The sequence below is a fragment of the Amblyomma americanum genome, chromosome 2 (genome assembly GCF_052857255.1).
Source record: "Amblyomma americanum isolate KBUSLIRL-KWMA chromosome 2, ASM5285725v1, whole genome shotgun sequence".
Classification (NCBI taxonomy): domain Eukaryota; kingdom Metazoa; phylum Arthropoda; class Arachnida; order Ixodida; family Ixodidae; genus Amblyomma; species Amblyomma americanum.
This window is the reverse complement of record NC_135498.1, coordinates 189,103,579-189,120,579: the sequence shown is the minus strand read 5'-3', so window position 1 is coordinate 189,120,579 and position 17,001 is coordinate 189,103,579. Positions and strand designations below refer to the sequence as shown.

The 17,001-nt window shown below is 49.6% G+C and overlaps 1 long non-coding RNA gene and 1 pseudogene across 1 annotated transcript in view; one reads left to right on the top strand and one right to left on the bottom strand.

The window, feature by feature from the left end:
- The window catches only part of LOC144119382 (uncharacterized), a 93,351-nt gene that overhangs the window by 50,284 nt on the left and 26,066 nt on the right, over nt 1–17,001 (bottom strand). The gene's annotated exons all lie outside the window — the stretch shown is intronic.
- LOC144119380 (uncharacterized) lies at nt 1,061–4,992 on the top strand (annotated as a pseudogene).

Sequence of the window (17,001 nt, the reverse complement as noted above, 5' to 3'; positions counted from 1 at the left end):
TCACGCTCCTGACAAGCTCCAAAAACAGTGCAGATTAACTAATTCCGGTGCCTGTCACAATCTTTGGTACAAGATGTGGAAATACGGGGGAAACAAAGGCCTTTCGCCCCGCCCGCACTCCCACTCCGCGGATGCAGCGTTCCCGCTCGCTAACCGCGGAGGGGTTCGTGCTCGAGGGACAAAGGGAAGGGACGACACAGCGTGAACACTCATATGCTATTTATTACAGTTGCAATCAATACACAGAGCGGGCCAGCTAGCTACAAAACATCAACGAGGCATTCCTCGGAAATAGAAGGCTACGTAAGAAGGACTTCCGACTTACCGGCTGGGGCAGGGGCGCGACTTCAGAGGTATCGGCAGCGAACGTTTGTATGCGCCGATAATGGCGGCCGGGTTTTCCCGTGCGCGCTGCATTCTTGAGGCAAAGCCATTCCCTAGCATTTGCCGGGGAAGGCGACCAGAGCGCGCGTTTGCTGCGCTCGCTTCGTTGCCTGGAACCAGAAGTCCAGCGGCAAGGCACAACGGATCCCCGTGCGCCTGCCGCGGAAGGTGACGGGAGCGTGCGGCTCCAACCGCTCACGACGCTGGCCGGATCCCGAAGGGGCTTCTCTCCTGTTCCGCAGAATTCCGCGTAACCTACGAGGTGGCGCTCCCGTCGCCGTTCCCTTTCCCCCATGAGGGAGACTTCCCTCCTCGCCCAGCCGGGGGTTGTCCGTCCCGACGGCCGACGATGAAGATGGGCCGCATCGAAACGGAGGGGGGAAACAGGTTCTCCACATCCCTCCCTCCTTAAATGTCGGCCTACGGTTGAACCCGTCCATGGATGCCATCGACGAAGGGGCCACGAGCGTTGCGATGATGACTGCAAGACAGCTCGTACAGGCGGGGTGCCGGGGTCATCCGATGAGCAGCAAGGTCACCAGGCACCCGTCCTTGTCCCGCGGCAGGCATCCAAAATTAGCGTGTCGGGAGGGTGTTGTTCGCGCCGACGCGCCTTTGTTGGAAGGTAGAGGGGCTGGCCCCCCCTCTCGTAGCAACACCCCCTAGACTTCCAGGCCGCAGCGCTCCTGCTGATCACGTGATGCGCGTCATCATCTGGAGGCGGCTGCGGGGGGCCGAGGAAGCGCGAGCTGCCGCTATGCCGCCGCCGCCGCTCGAGTCCGGTCGTGGTCATTGACCCGAAAAGCCGCGTTCGCGGGATATTCATCCGCAGCCGAGTTACATGGCAATCCTGCATTCTTATTTCGAAAATAACGCTTGCTAAATGTCAGGATTGTCCGAGATCGCCTTATGTCTTCACAATAAAAGTTTGTTGTTACGCACAAAACTTCTTGTTTCTACGCCTTCTTAGCACCACTTCGTCACGCGGATGAGAGTTCTGCGGCAGCGTCTGCCGCACTTCTTTTTGCTGGTATTTCGGTTTTTCTTTTCGTAGCAGAGCGCTGTGGGCCTATACTTGCTTCTTGGTTGTGCTTCACCTTTTGCGAGATTTTGTGCCCCTACTGCAACTTTGAGTCCTTATACGAGGTGTCGGCGCAGCGATGGAATAACTGTGACGCCGCTATGCCGAACAAGTGTTGTGTACCGCGCTGCCGCGCAAACTACACGGCAGAGTGCAAAGCCCATGTATTCAGGTTCCCACAAGATGACGAACTGCGAAAGAAATGGATTCGTGCAATACCGCGTCAGGGCTTCGTCTGTACGCAGAACTCCAGGGTAAGCAATCTGCAGATTCCTAATATTTTATTCTGTGAAATCGACGCAGTGGTTGACATCTTTTCTTGACTAATTATAAGAGACTAATTTCTTGACCTGTGGAGCAGGCATTTTTTTAAAATGTCATTGGGATCTTTATCTATGTCGCCGTTGCGCGCCGGCTTAATTTAAAAACGGCGGTTATACTTGTAATTCTGTTTCTTCGAGAACTAAATTCTGTGGTAACAGTGACGGTAATAAGTCTGACGACTAAATTCATTAAGTAACGCCCGCGTATCCTTTTATTGTACTCCTATTAAGGTATGTATTTTGATATGCTTCAGTGAACAATAATTTGATATTCACTTAACCGTTACAATGTAAATCTAATCTTTATAATTTGCCTTTTATGCGACGAAATCAGGCTTTTGCATGCGGTAAGGAAATAGTTAAGAAATATGCTGTTTTGGGAGAACCTCCGCATGGTATATTTGCATTTACAGTGCATAGAGGAAAAAATTACTCATGTCCGGTGATATCTTCCTTAGGTATGCGAGGCCCATTTCCGCTCAGAGGATATCCTGAAGGAAACTTCATACCTCGATGATGCCTCTGGGAGAACAATCACGGCTCCTTTGCCATATCCGCGCCTTCGTCAAGGTGCAGTGCCATCCAAATTCCCCGCCTGTCCGATGTATCTCTCGACTGAGAATGCAACCAGGGAGAGCCCAGAGGCCAAGAGGATCCGCTTAGAGGCTTCAGCTATGCAGAAAGCTCTTGCGGAATCTGTGGAGACATTTCATGAAGAGGAAGACGAAGACAAAATTTCGCGAATTCAGGACATAATTGCTCACTTGCGGCTAAAGAATTCCTCATTCTGGCACACTATTGAGGGCAATGAGCGGATTATTCTCCTCCACATCGTTGAAGATGAGGCCCCATGGATTAAGTATTCTGTGACCATCAAAGCGGACTTGGCCGTTACGTTCCACTTCATGAAGTGCTTGACGACGAAGCTTGGATCTTGCTTAGTCGTTCCAGCGACCGCAAAGAGCAAGAGAGAGCTAGAAGGATTTCTCGACAGCGTCCAAACATGGGACAGCAAACTGGGCTCAGCCTCCGAGAGATCGGAAGAGGAAACCTTTACAGCCATCCTTTTCCAGCTCGATAAGCTTTGCGACACAGAAACAGAGGTCGTGCTGTCCGATTCATTCGCGAGCAGTTGAAGTTGCTCCTAGTGAACAAGATTCGGAGGCGTTATTCAGCTGAATTTATGGTGTTTTGCTGCCTTTTATTCACAATTTCGCACCATGCCTACAAATACATGCGCAGCTACGGGAACGTCATCTTGCCACACCAAATGACAATTAGGTCTATATGCTCATCCTACGGCATGAACCCTCTGCTAGAACACGATGAATCTGCGTTCCTGAAATACGTGGCCACACGGATTTCCGACTTGGATCTCTACCAACGCACTGTCACCCTGATGGTAGATGAAATCCATATTAAACCTTTTTTTGATTATAAAGGCGGTGGTATAAAACGTCGCCCACAATTCGGCTGAAGCTGCTAACAGTGCCCTGGTTTTTATGGTGCAGAGCCTAACATGCAAATTCAAAGAAGTGGCCCACATAGTGCCCGTACGTGGCGCCGACGGTGACGTCTTGCATAGATTGCTGAAGCGCATCATATGTGGACTTGAGAAGATCGGTTATAAAATAATATGTGTCGTAACCGACAACAACAAGGTTAACGGGAAGGCAATGGAAAATTTCAGGAACTCTGCCCCTTGCCTAGGCAGCGATCACCCCGCTTTTCTTTACCCGCATCCATGCTCAGCCGAGAGGCCACTGTTCTTCATTATCGACACTGTGCACTTGCTAAAATGCATCCGAAACAACTGGATTCGGCAACGCAATGACCAACACTGCTTCTCATTCCCGGAATTCGATGAAGGGATGTTGCAAGAACGGCGCATGCTCTCTGCATCTTTCGACACCTTAAGGGACGTCTACAACATCGAGCTCGGCCAGCTCCTTAGGCATGCGTATACGCTGTCCAGAAAAGGCCTTTTCCCCTCTGATATCGAGAAACAAAATGTGAAGCTTGCTTTGCAAGTATTTAATGACATCCGGCCCCCGGCCCTCCGAGTCATTTCAGAGAAACATACTTTGAACCACATTGAAAGGACTGCCAGTTTCATAGAAATAATTGTGAAGTGGTGGAAGATTGTAAACGTCAAAACTCCGTTCAAAGGCACCAGACTAAGGGATCCGTTTCAAGGGCCAGTGTTTTCTATGGACGATGCAAAGATAGTTTTTCTTTCCAACCTGCTCAACTGGTTGGACGAATGGAAAGAAAAAACAGAACATTACAACTCCGGTAAGCTTACCAAAGAAACTCACGGAGCCCTTCATCAGACTACCTACGGCCTCATCGAACTTTCCAGGTACTGCCTTGATGAGCTCAAACTCTCTTATGTACTGCTCGGGAAAATACAGATGGATGGCCTGGAGGACCGCTTTGGGAAGTACAGGCAGCTTGCAGGTGCTCAATATTATGTGTCCATTCGGCAAGTGTACGAATGCGAAAACAAGCTCCGCCTTCAGAACACTTTGCCTCTGGTGGCCACAAGATCTAGAGACTGCACCGACGAGGACCAGCAGTGGGATGGACTTCTTAAGGAAAATGAAAGATCGCGACCTAGCTGCAATGTGGTAGTCTCTGAACAGACACTGACCAAAATCAAAGACCTCATTCCAGTATTGGTGTACGTCGCAGGATATGCCGTTTACGCCACGCTAAAAAAACTCAAGTGTGAGAGTTGCCGTGCCGCCTTGACTGTGGACAAGGAATTAACAGTCGGCGTGGAGGAAAAGCACTATCAACTTATTAGAGAGATGGATCGAGGCGGTCTGGTACATCCAGCGATGTTTGTGGTTAATGCTGTTGCCCACAACTACGCAGTAGTTGAGCAGCTGTCAAAGAACAGCGACTTCCTCAGTATGCCATGCCAGCGCAAAGTGGTCACAGACCTGACGGTGGAGCTCCTCACGAGCGAAGACAGCCAAGAGTTCGACACCTGTGACAGCGGACACACTAGTGAACTGGTACTGAAGCACGTGCTATGGTGCAGCACCAATATCCTGCTAAAAAATTTTTGCTGCAGGTTAAATGACAAGATTGCTGATGCCAGTACCAAATCTAAGGAGAGAAAACTGAAGACACTAAGTAGCAAGTAGGTGGGCGGGCCCCATAATGAAATAAAATTTCGTTCTTGGATTACTCAAACCGTGTGTTTTGTGTTATAAATTATCGCTGCTTAAACAGCAGCAAAAACCAACTCCAAAAACAAACGCGTCTGATCAGGCACATCAACCTTAAAATGCCCAAAGAGACCCCAACAAAGCCTTCGCAGTCATTGGCTCGTAGCGGTGTTATTCGTAGTAGCTATCACGAAAGGCAATAATGTGTTCAGATCTCTTGCGCAGATATGGGTGCAAATTAGTGTGCGCTTTCACTTCTTACAGAGTCGGACTTACGAGACCCGCTCAGGTCATCCTTCCTGCTCGCATACCAGCGACGCGCCGCGCACCCGCCTCCACCTCGTGACGTCACGGAGGGAGCACTACGGCCTTCAAAGTCTAGGGGGTGTTGCTCGTAGCCGCTGCAAACTGCTCGCCGGAGACTCTGCAGCTCGATGACTCATGGCCGCAAGGCAGCAGGCAGAGACCCATACAATGGACAGCAGGCCGGGGCAGCTTCTCTTGAACTCTGCATATCGCTCCTAGGATCTCCAAAAGTTTGCATCAAAAACAATGGAGACCGCATAAACTCACCATTTGGTAAAGTGCGGAGCAATGCAAGTGCCAAACAATCCTATCCGGCACCGCCCAAACGCTCGGTTCATTTGAACGTAGCTGGCTCTCTTCGGACGAAGCACATTCGCGGTTCGCTTTCCGGCATGGTGATGGTTAAGCTCACTTGAGCTGCAGTAGCGTCTCTGGTTCCGCGAAATTATAAATTCGCTTCGCAGCCCAAAAAAATAAGTTCGTTCGAACAAAGTCAGCTTTCTGTAGTTGAGCGAGACCTCTCGGCTCTAGCGAGGTTAAATATACAACAAGCAAGCCCGTTTGGGCGTGCTTGTGCCACGGTACGACTGTGTCCTCCCAAAAGCGACAGGCAGCTCCCGAAGAGCCTTAGGCCTACTCGCTCTTACACTTCCGGGTGCCAACAAAGGGCCAAGGACAATAGCTAGAACACAACGCCACGAGGAGATACGTTTCTGCCAAGGTGACCCTAACGCGAACGGCGCCTACCGCTTCCCGCGGTGTCGCAGCGCCCCGGTGCTTTTCCTGTAATCACGACTGCATTCCAAAACAGCTGACTACGGCACCCGGCTCCCAGAGCCAAAGAGACAGAACAGAGAATATTTACAACTATGTACAAGAAAAATCGGGCCACCCTCCAGGCTTCCGCATTCACTCGCTTCTGGCTTGCTGTTCTCCGTGGACGTCTCGGTCTCGCTCTCCATGAGCGGACCTCGTAGGTTCACCTTCCACAGGTGTACCGATGAAGTGCTCATCAAAAGCTTAGCATGCACGGCAATCCTCCCATGCTGCTATTACGCTCATCTCGCTGTCAAGAAAGCATCTTCGCCTTGCTAGCAACTCCGAATTCGGTTCAGGCCTAACGCTGTTCCAAATCCGGGCGGGCATTCCACGAACCGAACTGACTGCCGTCCCTCGTCCCAAGAGCTTGCCACACGTTGGGACGCCATTGTGGAAATAATGGGGGACAACAAAGCCTTTCGCCCCGCCCGCACTCCCACTCCGCGGATGCAGCGTTCCCGCTCGCTAACCGCGGAGGGGTTCGTGCTCGAGGGACAAAGGGAAGGGACGACACAGCGTTAACACTCATATGCTATTTATTACACTTGCAATTAATACACAGAGTGGGCCAGCTAGCTACAAAACATCAACGAGGCATTCCTCGGAAATAGAAGGCTACGTAAGAAGGACCTCCGACTTACCGGCTGGGGCAGGGGCGCGACTTCGGAGGTATCGGCGGCGAACGTTTGTATGCGCCGATAATGGCGGCCGGGTTTTCCCGTGCGCGCTGCATTCTTGAGGCAAAGCCATTCCCTAGCATTTGCCGGGGAAGGCGACCAGAGCGCGCGCTGCTGCGCTCGCTTCGCTGCCTGGAACCAGAAGTCCAGCGGCAAGGCACAACGGATCCCCGTGCGCCTGCCACGGAAGGTGACGGGAGCCTGCGGCTCCAACCGCTCACGACGCTGGCCGGATACCGAAGGGCTTTTCTCCGGTTCCGCAGAATTCCGCGTAACCTACGAGGTGGCGCTCCCGTCGCCGTTCCCTTTCCCCCATGAGGGAGACTTCCCTCCTCGCCCAGCCGGGGGTTGTCCGTAGGGGTGTTGGTCCGTCCCGACGGCCGACGATGAAGATGGGCCGCATCGAAACGGAGGGGGGAAACAGGTTCTCCACAAAGAAGAGGCATGAGGACAAGTTCGGGAAATGTGCGGAATCGGTCGCGTATAGTCTACCGATTTCATGCAAATTTGGGAAGAGTTTGTTTGGAGTTGCCTCCAGTCCCTAGCCTCCTGTCGTCTCAGCCCCTTGCGAGGTGCGGGAGCAGTTGACACATTGACCGAAACATTGTAATCTGGTGTTGTAGGCGTAAGTATTTGTGTGGTTGGGCGGCGAGAGTCTGTGTGTAGCCTGCTCCGTATATAGGTCCTCGAGCTATGCTATTCATGACTTCGTTGCCCTCGAGTCCTCAGTGCGATGGTATCGATGAGATTTTGTGTTTGAGCGATGGGTTAGAGGAGCTGCTGCAGTTTGCTAGTTTGCGCAGCCTCTTATGTATTCGTCCTGCTAACAGGAGCCGACATGCCGCCTGAGAGTTCGTTATTATGTGTAGTTCCTGGTTTGTGGCACACATGTTATGAATGAATGGCTAGTGCAAAAGCTGCGGTTTCTGCCTCGGCTACTGTGTATTTAGTGAGTGCCATGCGCGTGATTTCTTGGAGATCGACATTCACTATGGCCGCCACTGCTGTAGGTCTAGATTTGTTGGGTACATAGCTGTGTCTATGTAGACGAGAGAAGAGGAAGACGGCGATTAGCGGAGCGGCTTTCCAAGCCCAGTCCCTAACTTTCAGCGTTTCTTCTCAGTGTGAGTACTCTTAGATATTTTCTGGTTTGTGTATTCGCCATGCGATGACCTGGGGCTATCCGCTCGCGGGGAGAAGCATGTCAAGCGATCCTCTGGGCGCTCGGCGCCCTACCCGTCCCGACGTGGAGCTTCGCTGCGCTCCATGCTGCACTGATGAAAGCAGTGGCAACCACTGCTTCGGTGGCCACTGTAGCTCACGCCATAGAACAAGACCCAGCAAACAAGAGGCTGCGGGATGAACAAGCCAGCTGCGAGCCCTTGGGCGATAATGCAGCGGAGATGGACCAGGCATCCTTCACGGTTGTATCCTGTAATATAAAAAGAGCTGCTGGTGTTCCTGTGGTCTACAGGCCAACCTTTTAAGGAGGAAGCTTAAGGAAAGTGAACTCCAACGTCGTAGCGTCGGCGGCTGTAATGTCGACTCAAGAAAAAGTTCTCAGACATCGAATTATCAAGGATGGAAGCCTCATGGTTACAGTTTCAACACAACACGCCGCGAACCGCCTGCTCGTCGTCACTCAACTGGTCCAAAGTAGCTGTGAAGGACCGTGTATCTTACTCATACTTGGCTGTTTATGGAAAAATTCAGGATGTTTCAATCACGTACTCAAACGAAGACCTAAAAGAGTACCTACGCGACCGAGGAGTCATCGCAGCAACGAGGCTCACGTTCCTGAAGATAGTGGCAAGATCAGAGAGGTACGTCCTAGATCAATTATTTTCAAAAAATACAGCTTCACCACGGCTGACCTTCATCATAATCTTTCGCACATGCACCATTCTCCAGTGGAACGCTCGCGGTCTACGCTCGAAACTCTCCGATTTCCGGCAGCTCTTGCGAGCGTACCGCTTCCCTTTCATACCCATCGCTCACTCATGCGTAGAGGAAAATTTCCGACTGCACGGATATCACTTTCACCATTCACAACGAGCAGATGACGTCAGCATATTGCTAATAGGCTTCCGCAAGGATATCCCGGCCGCCTTGGTTGATGTCCCGCCTCGCAGTGACAGCGAATACGTGTCCACCGTAACACTAATTGGCAGACAAGAGTACACTCTCATTGGAGTACATCTTGAACCAGGCAAACCATTCGACGATCCTAGGCTTGAAAACTGGATAGCAAGGACGCCCTCTTTGCATATTATTTGTGGACACTTCAATGCTCAGAATAAAATTTAGGGCAGCTCACATACATGTGCCCGAGTTGCCAAGCTTGCAGAACTTCTCTCAGCCCATTCAGCTGTGCCGCTAAACGATGGCATTCTAACCTAGCTGCCAGCCGCATCGACGTGACTTTAGTAACAAGTTCAGTTGCCCACAACTTTGCATGGTGCAGCGATTTGGAAATGCATGGAAGTGACTATTACTCAGACCTCAAATAATCCGTCCGCGCACAGACGGTGCCAAAGAAATTCCTTATAAAATCTAAAGGCTAAGATGCATACAAGGACGCTGCAAGCAGAGGAATTGCTGCCTCAACCTGGAATGAAGAATTAGTATCGACAATGGCCTGAGAGAAAGTACATGAATTAGAGCTGTAAATCATAGGCAACCTTCAAATGATGGGGTATTTGAAAGGCTGTGCGCTATTCGCAGGAGAGCTGAAACGAAAGCATTGCGCTCAAAAATTATTCAAGACCTTCGTGCGTGTCGACGGGCACAACGTCACAGTCGGCTGTCTGGATATACTCAGTCGGGAAACATGGCATGACTTTTGTTCTATGCTAGATGTAGGCTAACCAGTGACCAAGATTTGGCGGATCGTTAGAGGTATGCGTACGCCACTCCAAGAGCTTCGCCCCTTCACAGCACTCTCTTTGCATGAACAAAAATCCCTAAAAGAAATCTCAGAAGGATATTGACGACTACTGTCAGCGGGGTCAGGGCATTCGACACTCTCCAAAGATGGTCCATTAGGCATCCCACAGGCGGCAAAACCAGCTTTGCACCTGCTTTTCACAATTGAAGTGCTATCCACAGCTACCGCAGAATCAAACAGACGCACATCTCATGGTCACGATGAAATGACCTATGACTACATCGCAAAGCTACCCCACAACTGCCGTCTTCGACTCCTGGAGTACAAGTCTTCCTGGACGACTGGTGAGTTCTCCGCAGAATGGAAGCTGGCGAAAACTGTGCCTGTTTTCAGATTTTGTGCGCCGCCAACAAATTGCGTATCCTTCCGGCCCGTCTCCCTACTGAGCTGCGCAAGTAAGCTTATGGAGCAAATGATCTGCAAACACATCACCAGGTTCCTCGAAAGCCGAACCCCCTCGAAATGAAGGGGTTCCATCAAAACAGGTCCGCGAGTGATAATGTCATCGCCCTCGTCTCATCACTTTAAGAGTGCCTTCATGCTGGGCACATCCCGATAGCCGTTTTCCTTCAGGTCAAGGCCGCTTTTGACTCTGTTGTTGACCGTGCAATTCTCGCAGCCTTGGCCAGACTTGGCCTTACAGGAAAGCTGAAAATGGATTGAACAAGTTTTTATGAGCACTCTAAATGGTCCAACAACCTTTCACAAAATGGAGAGGTGAGTACCTCAGGGAGCAGTGCTCAGCCCTCTCCTGTTCAATATTTTCCTTATACATATACCAAGAATCCTTCCGCGAGGAGTACGCATAACGATTTATGAGAATGACATCTACCTTTGGAACGCGTCACGTTCGCACTATATTACCCGGCAACGTCTTCAGAGAGCGTTGCTGCACATCCCGATGCACCTGGCCCCCCGAGGTCTTCGTCTCTCGCCAGAAAAGAGTGTTGCCACAGCTTTTAACAGAAAAAAAAATATGACTCGGTATCCGCTCCTCCAAGGTGGACCGTCACTACCTTATGTACGATCTTAGCGATTCCTAGGTGTTGTCATAGAGAATAATCTGTCGCCAACCTCACTTCAAATCGTCACCTCAGGTCAAAAACTTTGCGAGAGGATCACTGCAGCATCGCGAGTTTTCAGGTTCATGGCAGTGACGTGGGGCGGCAGCTGCCGATCAATGCTTCTGCTTGAAAAAGTCTGCCTTGAATGACCTTGCCCTATCGTCTACCGGCGCTTCAAAGAGTATCTCCTGCAAGCAAGAAGTCTCTCGAGGCTGCGCGGAACAACTGCCTGCTGATATGCGTTGGCCTTCCAAAGGGTTCCTCTGCATCAGGAACCGTGGCGAAAGCAGGCTCTCTCCCGCTAAATGTGGCTGCCGCTCAGGAAACAATGCGTACCTATTGCCGCAATGTCATCCAAGGTAAGAACCACATCCTGCACCGTGTCCACCTAACTCACTGCAACTCTGGCTTTGGCCAAGCTATGCAGTTCCTGCCCCTCCCTACTATTATTCAGCCGCAGACTTGGACCTCTGTCAAAGTCCAAGTCAAAGTCAAAGCATTCTTTATTTTGAAAGTGCAAGGCATTATATAAAAAATATCCGGACCGATAGTCGTGCGGCTAGTGAAATGGTCCAGTACAAAAATAAAATAAAATACACCAGGCAGCCGTAATGAGCAAAAATTTAAAAAATAAATAAACACGAACTGTAATTAAGAATGGCTTAGAACAAAATTCGCACTTAAAGTAACACTTAAAAAAACACAGAGCGATAAGGACAGAAAAGAATAGTTCATAAAGGTCCACACACCGTTAAAAAAAAGGTGGAGGTGAGGACCCTTCCTGGTTGTTAATAAAGAAAAACTGGCAGCACAACTAAAAGTTACTTGCAAGCTTCACATTAATAGGCACTGTATTCCAGACTGTTGCGCCGGAGAATTGAACTAAGTGTTCCCCGTATACATTGCGACAGGCAGGCAAACTGAAGTTTCCATTTATTGCATGCCCCGCCGCGGTGGCTCAGTGGTTAGGGCGCTCGACTACTGATCCGGAGTTCCCGGGTTCGAACCCGACCGCGGCGGCTGCGTTTTTATGGAGGAAAAACGCTAAGGCGCCCGTGTGCTGTGTGATGTCAGTGCACGTTAAAGATCCCCAGGTGGTCGAAATTATTCCGGAGCCCTCCACTACGGCACCTATTCTTCCTTTCTTCTTTCACTCCCTTTTTTATCCCTTCCCTTACGGCGCGGTTCAGGTGTCCAAAGATATATGAGACAGATACTGCGCCATTTCCTTTCCCCAAAAAACCAATTTAAAAAAATTTATTGCATGCTATTGTTTGCAGCTATTGCAGCTATTGTTTGCTACTACTGCAGCTATTGTTTGAAGACGCATGGCCAATTACCTCCAATTCTCTCTTCTGTAGGGATTGTATGGGAACCAAAAAGGTTTTGTATGTTTGGCCCCACGATTCGCAGCAGTAGCTGATGTGACAGTGAAAAAGCGAAAAGTACAAGGAACGGCGTACATTGTACGGAAAATACTGCTTTGCCTGAATAAGGGCGTAGCAGCCGAAAGCTATCTGTTTGCACACCTTTTCGATATGTTCTTACCAATGCAGGTGTTGTTCAAAGATGGCGGCAAGGTATTTGTAAGAATACACCTGCTGAATCCTACGGTTGTTTAATAATATGTGAATCGAATCATTGTCAATGTTTCTTCTCCTACAAAGGAATACGGCATATTTAGTCTTTTCTACATTTATTGTAATTTATTTGCAGAAAACCATGAGGAAATGTTCAACAGTTCGGATGTTATCCTGCTTTGCAGGACAACCAGCGATTCAGCTGAGAACAAAAGAGCAGTGTCATCCGCGTACGTTAGAACCTTTGAAAATCGAACAGCTTGCGGGAGATCATTCACGAAAATAGAAAACAAAACCGGACCCAATACAGACCCTAGGAACCTGGGCATTCTTGCCTCTATGATGAAGTTTATTCCAGGTGTGAATGCAAAGAGCAACATGCCACAGGCAGCGCTTCTGCAAGCTATTCTAGCCTACTTAACAGAGGAATATACGAAGCATACCCACATTTTCACCGATGACCCAACTACTCAAGAAACCTTTTCCTGTGTCCTCTATGTGCCCTCAGCAAGCCATGTCCTTTACTACCGGCTGCAGCTGAAGACATCCTGTACAATAGCTGCGGGAGGTCATTCACGAAAATAGGAAACAAAACCGGACCCAATACAGACCCTGGGCACCTGGGCATTCTTGCCTTTATGATGAAAAAGTTTATTCCAGGTGTGAATGCAAAGAGCCACATGCCACAGGCAGCGCTTCTGCAAGCTATTCTAGCCTACTTAACACAGGAATATACGCAGCATACCCACATTTTCACCGATGGTCCAACTACTCAAGAAGCCTTTTCCTGTGTCCTCTATGTGCCCTCAGCAAGCCATGCCCTTTACTACCGGCTGCAGCTGAAGACATCCTCTACTACAGCTGGGCTTCACCACATTAAAGAAGCTGTTTCCTATATCCTGCGCTAAACCCGCGGCCGTTGGGTTATATTTAACGACTTCAAAGCATCCCTGCAGATACAGTCCAGCCTGCTGAAAAACACCAATCATCAGGCCATTTCCCTTGACATCGGACATCATTTCGCTATTGTCGTAGCCCACTGCACAACTCTTCAGTGTAGATACCAGCACACTGTGGCATTCTGGGCAACGAAAAAATTGGTAATGGTTTAGCTCTGGTTGAACCTGGAGTGACGCGATAGCTGCAGCTGGCCGAGTGGAACTTGCTCAGTTGAACTGCAAAGTCAGTCTTTCGCCACTCCGTTTCCCTGGGCGTTCCTTCGTCTTCGTTCCACTTGACTTGACACGGCGCATGCGCACAGCTGTTGCTGCTCGGTTTCACCGGCGCGCCGCACCGCCGGCAGCAGCAGCTGCTCCGCACCACGTGGATGGTCACATGACTAACCACGTGACCATGTGGCTGCGCCGCCATCATCGTTCCGCCGCCACGGTCACGTGCCACCACCACGCTGAAGGCTCGAAATGCTACCGTAATGTAGCTATCACTACAAAAGCAGGTGAAGCGGCCCGTAGAGCCCACCAACATCGGAGATACATTTGGACTTTCTTCACGAACCCTGATGCGTCCCAGACGGCTAAAAGTTTCGCTTCTGAAGAACCGTATCGGCTCTGGAGCTTCCCAGCTTCTTTAATCAGCGTTTCCACATCTCAGATCAAGACTCACACCCACAATTCCTTGCCATCTCGTAACACTGTATCACTGACTTCGCCTGAACACCGCATTTACAAACGGCTCCCCGTACTGTTTAGGTCAAATGAACAGTCCGATTTGTGACAACTGCGGCTTGATCGAAACTGTGGAACATGCCCTGCTTGAGTGCCCTGTGTATGCTGCCGAGCCTGCGTACTATGAACATTGCATGGAGAAGCTCTCCCCAGATCCTCTAACAATATACAGTGTTTTAGATCCCTTAGCTTACTAATAGGCAAGATAGATGCAATGAACATTTTGTGTGCATATTTAAAGGACATTGGGCATCTTGACCAGCTATAATTTCACCTTGCATGTTATCCTCATACATTGTTCACGCAGGGTACTTCGTTAGCCCATCTGTCAGACTATGCACTTCATCATTTCATACGTAACGACATTACTCGCCGATGCGCCTTAGTACGCAATTATTGGCCGCATTCTATCTTCTCCCCTTTTTAATAATGTCATTTTACCTTTTATGCGCCACTCTCCTTCAACCTTTATCTCCTAAATTCTTTTCCCCAAGCAGAGTACCATGCCAGTGGTTTTTAAACGCCGGCTAAATTCTGTTTTTTCATCAAAGGGTTTCTCTGCCTCTTTCTTGGTCTCTCTACGTAGACTGCCTTAGCTCTCCGTCCCACTGTTCGGCGGATGTAGTCTATCCGGGCTATTCTTCTGCCTTCAGTTGTGAGGGCTGGCATATTCTTCCGTATTTGGGCTACGTGTACGAAACTAAAATGCCAACTCTCGAGTTCAGTGGAATTTCATTGTTGAACGCGGACCTCGGTGTGGTGGCCTCTATGAGCGTCTCGTCAACTAACGAAGCTAGCTATGAAAACACTCACGGAGAAATCTACTTAGCCTTCGAAGAAATGTCAACAACGCTAACTGAAGTGGAAGCAGTGTTAAATTATTGTCCACTGACGCACGTGTACATAGAACCCACCAAACCGGAGCACTTTATCCCGCTATATTTATTACAGGAAGACGACTGACTTCTCTACGCACTTTACAATGGAAGTACTTGCTGTTAGGCTAGTTGGTTCATCATAATGTTGATTGGCGCAAGGGATCGAACACAGAAAGACACAGAGACAGAAAGAGTGCTTAGGCGCTCTTTCTGTCTCAGTGTCTTCCTGCGTTCGTTCCCTTGCGACATTCAAGTTTATAACTTTACAAGGAAAAAAAGTCGCAGCCCTGTCCTGTTCCCACCTGCAACAAATGATCCCCAAGCGTAAGAAGGCACTGGAATGGTTGTGGTGACGCTGGTCGACAGAATATCTGAAGTTACAGCTCACCTTTTTCCAACGTCATCAACGTTTCCCTACCGAATCCCTACCGCCACGACAAATGTGCAACACTGAAATAATTATAAAAGCATTCACTGGACGAGACCACCGGGCAAGAACTTTCACATTCGAATGCCAGAGGAATCGAGCCTCCGTCGGCTAATTCAGCTGATATATTCTTTAGAACTCTCTGATTAACCAATGACGTCGTCATTTCGGCGGGGAATGTGTCGAGGACAGGGAAGAACATAGACGAACCCCCAAGAAAAACAAAATAAAACCGAATAACAGCGCCGCCAAAAGGCACATCGAGCCTGGGCAAAACTAACCAAGAGACAGGTGCGAGAGCCGAAAGTGTGCCTCCGATCGCTACCACGATCAACGACGAATGGCTGGATGTACGCACCAGTGGCTGTCGCTTGCGAGACGCACGAAACGAATACTCGTGTCTACCGGTTTCTTTGTACAGACTTCTTATTTCGCCTTTTGGCCAATTAAGTCAGTTATTAAATTTTACTGGAGGTTTTTTCTCCTACTCCAACAACAAACAAACGGACTAGCCCTACGGGGTTAGGGATTGCCAACAATGTGGTTAGGGCTCCTTGCCACCTGGGGTACCTGTTGGTAAGCCGGTCTTCGTCTCTTCGACGTGCCTGGTTGCTGCGGCTCGCGTCTATTCTTTCAGTCTTTCGTCTCACATCTCTTGACTCTTCTACTGCCTGCACGTGGCAGCGATTGTGGCTTAAATCGAGCCAGTCAGAAGGCTTTCCTATTCATTCTTCCTTCAGTCGCAACAACTTGCAGCGGACTCGCGTTGCGTGGACCCGTCAGGTCTCGTGTTGTGGGGGCCTCTGGTGTTAAGACATGTTTGTCTACTCTCAGTACTTTCAACCACTTATGCATAATGTATATAAACATATCGTTGTTCTTCCGTCAAGAAGGTCTCGGAGCATTCCTTGGTGTTGGTCAAATGTTTTGGGGAGTTCCCGAGGGTAGAGTAAATTTGTAAAAATGCAGTAATTAAAGAAAGCTGCATAGCTTTGCTTTGTAGCCGTACGGCTGCGCTGGCGTGGATTCCAACGAGTATTTTCTACCTTATTACAAATCTGCTCCGCCTTGGGGGATTCCCCTAAGCATCTGATTAACACTGTTCCCACATCGAGTTATTGATAAATTTGCTCTTGCCCTATCGTAAGCTTACCCTCCCGGTTAGCTCAGTTGGTAGAGCGACTGCTCCGACGAAGTGGTTGTCCCGTGTTCGGACACCGGGCCAGGGCGAATTTTTCTTTAACTACAAAGTTTCTGAGAAAGCTGCACAGCTTTCCTTTGTAGCCGTATGGCTGTGCTTGAAAGGAGCATTCCTTCTTCGCGTAGCCTAGGCGCCGGCCCCACCGTTCATCGACAACCGCATCACTGCTTAATATACACAACGCAGTAGAAGAGACTTGGCACTGCCCGAACGGGTTACCACTTGCTCTACAGCGGACGCTACCCCCGCCCGGAAACAAGGCAAGCGGAGACGCAGCCCATCCTGGTAACGATTTTAAAGCAGGTCAGTTTAACTCTCCTAACGCACAGTATTCATCCCGACCTCATCACGGGGCGCAGAAAGCGAAGCAAAAATCTTAGCCCGCACATTCTTGAAAGGGGCATAGCAGCGATCGCTACGGTAACCATGCGATCCGAAGGAGAAACAATA